The sequence below is a fragment of the Rhagoletis pomonella genome, unplaced genomic scaffold (genome assembly GCF_013731165.1).
Source record: "Rhagoletis pomonella isolate Grant_MI unplaced genomic scaffold, Rhpom_1.0 Rhpom_scaffold_00003, whole genome shotgun sequence".
In the NCBI taxonomy this organism is placed as follows: Eukaryota; Metazoa; Arthropoda; class Insecta; order Diptera; family Tephritidae; genus Rhagoletis; species Rhagoletis pomonella.
The window spans coordinates 30,383,565-30,389,239 of NW_023458557.1; the positions used below are offsets into that span (position 1 = coordinate 30,383,565).

At 36.6% G+C, this 5,675-nt stretch overlaps 1 pseudogene; it reads right to left on the reverse strand.

Annotated features, from left to right (window-relative positions):
* The window catches only part of LOC118736167, a 2,227-nt pseudogene extending 838 nt beyond the window's left edge, over positions 1-1,389 (reverse strand).
* Between the last annotated feature and the right edge of the window lie 4,286 nt (positions 1,390-5,675).

Genomic DNA, 5,675 nt, shown 5'->3' on the forward strand with positions numbered 1-5,675 from the left:
GGTTTGGTGGTCATTTTCCGCTTTAAATAACCTAAGGAAAGTGTTATATCCGTGAAGAAGTTCTTGAAATTCTCCAGTTATGCGGAATTTCATAGCACGGTTATTCGCAAAGCGAAATAAATTTTTTCCTCTTCACTCCCTGGCGGCAACAATGATCCGGTTCTATAGTGAATGTCCTAGAAGCTTTACAGTATAGTAGGTGGCAATTTCAAAATGAGTGCGAATCATTGTTCTACAGAAATGCAATATACATATACTTATTTTAGACGAAATACCTTAAAAGTTTGAACGTATAATAATATTGGAAAATCACATCCATTGGGCCAATTGCAACGCAGGAGCGTTCGATATACTCAATGGTGCAACAGGTCGATTTAAACTGACCTTCACGGCCCCTTTTCTCACTTTGCTATTTTTAGTAATAGCTCGACTTCAGCACCACTTGGCAGCACGTTTTTGCACACCCCTTTTTACAATAGCTAAAATTTTTCTCCAAGGGTATGCGATTGATTTCGTATATCTCCATACCAATTTCCAAAACTCTACCATGCACACTTTCAGAGATATGTAGCATGAGAAATTCGGTGGCAGTTTCAAAAAAATCGGTTCAGCCGCTCTCGAGCCTTGCGAAAACTAACAAACGGCTTTCTAAATATATATTAGTTGAGATATATTATATATTATAATTATATTTTGACAGTACCCGTTGTTTCTGATTGGCGCAAAAAAATCTCGCCTAGTGCCGAATTGGCTCCTTGATATGGTCGTTACTTAAAGCTATTTATATTCGAAATTGCATGAAAATTGGAAAACAGGAATCTATAAGCTTATCCAGGCAAAAAGCTACCTACGTACCGAATTTTAAGCAAATCGGACCATAAATACGAATACTTCGAACAGATCGGTCCCTGGTCCACTTCTCGGACAAAATGGATCATATATGCTAATATATACTAAAAAGCTACCTACGTACCGAATTTTAAACAAATCGGACCGTAAATACGATTTTTTCGAATAGATCGGTCCCTGGACCACTTCCCGGAAAAAATGGGTCATATATGCTAATATATGCTAAAAAGCTACTTACGTACTAAATTTTAAGCAAATCGGATCATAATAAGATTTTTTCGAATAGACTGGTCCCTGGTCCACCTACCCGAAAAAAAGTAAAATTTTTTTAGCCTAAAACATGGCGGTTACCGAAAGCTATTTGTATACAAAATTTCATGAAAATCGGACCAGCCGTTCGCGAGATTACCTGTTACAAAAAAAAAGGGACTTCTCTTTATATAATTAGTATAGATATATTTTAATACCTCCGTCACTTTGACTACCATAACTTCCGACGCTTACTGCAGTGAAGGTATATTTGGCATCACAAACGGCCATCAGGACGATGCTAAAGAGTTTTTAGTAGTTGTAAAACATCGAACTTGAATTCGCTGGACACTTGATTGCAACATGTTTGCCATCTATTGCACCAACACAGTTTGGAATGTTCCATTTATCAACAAAATCCTTAGCAATGTTCTTGTACTGAGATTCAGTAGGTTCGCTAACGTAGACTGGGGAAAGTAGCCGCCAGATAACTTCACAAGTTTCTTGTATTATTTTTCGCACAGTCGTTTCACCTAACTTATAGCTCCATGCAATGCTCTTCACAGATACACCTTGTGACAAATATCTTAACGACCATTATGAAGGAAATATTAATGGACTTGAAGTCTCGCTTTCTGAATAGATATACTTACAGCAAAACCAAAGATAGTCTTTCCTCAGGACCAATCCGCTGTTTTGGCTTCCTCAAAGAATCGCTCACTAATCTTAAAAGCAATTCATACACAGGCGGCGAAATCCTTGTGTGTGAGAACAATTCATCAGGCTCCAATGTTTTCCTTCGTCGGAACACTTGGATTTGATAACCACCATTATCCCAATTTCGAATGGTCAAACTTTATACCTTCTGAACTTTTTTTGTCCTTGTATTTTTTGTATAAACCATATAGTTCAGATATTCTTGATTCATTTCGGCACCGGTGTATTTTGTAAATATGTAAACAACCGAAAGCAGCTGTTTGTTACGTTACCGTACGAGCATAAGTTTTGCTCAATTTTGAGTATCTCACGTCAAACAGACACGGCATACGTACACGTCATAATATAACCAGTAAACAACCTTCGGTGAATTTGGCGACTGCCTTCCTCGGGGATGAATATGCTAGGGATGAAATTATTGGTACACACGCCTTCCAAGCACGCAAAGTTGCTTTTATGAAACAAAAAATAATTAACTCCAAATAGTTTCAAAAAGTATAATGTAAAACGAAATTTATTGAATAATTCCACATAAAATGGTATACATAAATGACGCATTTTCTAAACGATTTAAATTAAACGCATTTGCGAATTGATAGAAAAGTACTACGGATTGTAAATTTTTGTTAACTATGAGGTGAATGAAAATTTTCAACCCGGCCTGATGGCTTGATTTTATTACTAAGGCGTCTAATAAATTCATGGCTTTTAGTTCTAGAAAAATAAATGTCAGTAAAGACATGTCTTTTTTGTATAATTTCTGATTTTAATTGCTCAACTTCTTTTGAACCAGAGCAACTGTCAAAAATTTCCAGCAGTAAAAAGTTACGAATTGGCACAGCAGAAATGTAAAATTTTCTCGCCATAATAAAAAGTTTTTTCAACATGGAACTTTTCTACTAATTGACATGAAATTACTATCTCAACGCTCGGAGCGCTGCCACTGAGGGCCTTTGCCAACTGATTAAAAAGAGAAAATTTGGAAAGACCAAACAAAAATTTTGAGATTTCTCGTTGTGTATACGAATGCCATAGTTTTTACCTAGCTCGTGAGACTACGCAAAATTTTGACAGCTTGTAAATATGTATACACATAAAGTTGTTGGCGGTAATAAGGAGTCAAAATTAAAATGGAGAAAAGAACAAAAAGCGTAGCTACTTGTCAGTTATAAAATAAGTTCAATTTATTTGCGAATATTTGTTTATTCTTTTTATTGAAAGGCAACCACTCGGAACAGCTTGTGTTAATGATATTGATAACAGAACCTGGCAGCTCGCACGTTGTCTAAATTCTCAAGTAACAAAGTCCACAAAAGAATATGTACGCCATGTATAAATTTTAACAATACACAAAAATAGAGCTTTCGCACGAGCGTTTGTTTGGTTTTTCAACACCATTTATAATTTTCTTTAATAATAAAATCACGATTTGACAATTCCTTAAATTTATTTATCTAATAACAATACAGCACACAACCCTGGAATCTAAGAAAAAGTCTGAGGAAGGCCATTAAATAGCAGCACACAACCCCGTGCCTTCCTCAGGAGTGAATATAACTACAACAACAACGACTACTACAACAACAACCCAAAAAGGTTGGTTACTGTCTATACTGTGGTACACGTCGGTGAGTGTGGGCACCTTAAGAGCGCGCTATGGAAATGAATACACAAAGGTACGCGGATCTGTCGGGCATAGTTACCATAGACTAGGGCTGAAAGACGACCCGGTTTTCCAGGAGTTGTCCTGTTTTAAACAAGTTGTCCCGGTGTCCTGGTCCACACTTAAATTGTCCTGGTTTTTAGTGAAAGTCAATGCAGACACCCATCAAATTTTAAGCAGATTTTTGCTTAAAACAAAAAAAAATCATTAGTAGTCGAAAATCGATAATGAAACATTTTTTCTAACATTTTGAACAATATCTGGTGAGTTCATCTTCTTTCTGTTTAGGTTTAGTTTATTTAGCTAAAATATAATTTTTTATCTGCAGGAAAATGCCAAAAAGTGCAAGTTTCTGAACAGGTACAGGGCTGAGGGGTCACACATAATACGCAGTAGATAATTTCCTGAGTTAAAGTCTCTTCCAAACGGCCTTCCTGAAAGTCATTCCTTTCTCCTTCCTTTTTTGTACGGAGTGGCACAAATTGAAGGGCTTCTGCTTTCGCTACTCAAAGAAGAGCTTCCAGAAGGGCTTTTGTATTACGTACTTCTGAAGGCCTTTTGAAAAAGCTATTTGAAAGCTGTTTTTAGTTCATAAAAATCATATTTCTTTAAGGAATTTAAATATTTAAGGTTTAGGTCAAATATGTTTTATTGAAACTTAAAATACTTATTGAATCCTATTTGTAAAGCTAAATAATATAAACATATACTTAAGTACATTCGCGTAAATTGTAAATAGGAAACCCCTTTCTAGGAAGCATGCAGAAAAGCACTTTTTCAGTCATTATTGGGTACTTTTTAGAATGGCTTCACTTCAGACAGCATACCTAAATTATCTTTACGTTATGCATTTACAAAATGGCAAAAATGATCATGAAACGCATTGTAGGATATGTGGAAGTTTGCTAATGGTGGTAAGGGCAGCATTCAAGACCACGTTAAAAGCGCCAAACAGTTTTCCAAGAGATTTCTCCTTCTGTTCTTTTATGATAAAAAAAAAAATCAGAACATGAACGCTTCATCATCATCAATTATTCAGCTCTACGGATTGTGGCGCAAAACTACCTTGCTTATAATATCAGAAAATACGTCAAAATAATGCAACGCCAGAACCAAAGAAACCGTATTTATAGGGAATAAGTGGCATGGTGGATAGGCTCAGGATTATGGCAGCCCTACCATAGACGTATCTATGTATGTCAGCTTCTGGTTGAATTGTTGAACCACAAGACATAACTCCTCTTATGCCTGAAGAACTGGTTCTCAATCCAGTTAATACAATAACAGCTTCTTCCAAGCCATTGAAAATATACATTTTGTTAGGTTCACCGCCCGTTGCGCTTGCTTCCGCCTTCGGCCGCACTTAGGGATTATAATCCTTACTAAGTAGAATTCATGTTTCTGTGTTACCGAAAAACAGGGACGGAAGCCATTTCTTCTGCATATAAGTAACTCCAGCTATGCCATCCACAGTATTTTTGCGCAGAACCCACATCGAAATTTACTAAAAAGTGCATAGTAAAAACCGTTTTTAGCGCACCTGTGCGCAAGGGTATATTAACTTTGTTCACATAACGGTTGTCTGTAACGGCCAAAACGAATCGAGATAGATATAGATCAATATATATATACATTAATGCTCAGAATGAAAAGAGAAGTCCATGTCTGTATGTCCGTCCCCGCGTGTACACGATAACTCGAGCAAAAATTGAGATATCTCCATTGCCCTTTGTCCCAGCTAGGTTGGTATTGAAAATGGGTGAAGTAGGTCGGTAACCACGACCACTTCGCATATAACGGTATTTTCGAAAAATGTAAAAATTACGATATTTCTGTAAATATCGGATCCAAATTGTTGAAAATTAGTATGTGAAGAAGAATTTCGTTACGAAACAATACTAATATGAAATTTTTGGAAAATGGGCGTGACCCCGCCCACTTATGATGAAATGCTGTATCTCAGTAGCCCCTTCACCAATCCTTACCAAACTCGGCACGAGCCTTGCATAGGGTCCAGCTAAGAAATCGGTTGAAAATCTTAGAAATCGGGCAATAACCACGCTTACCTCCCATATAACGGTAATTTACAGGAACACGAAAACTGCGATAAATCGGGATAAATCGGTAACTACTGAAGCTAATTCACTTAAAATCGATGATTACAATTACCACCTAGCATAAAATGAGATTATTATAA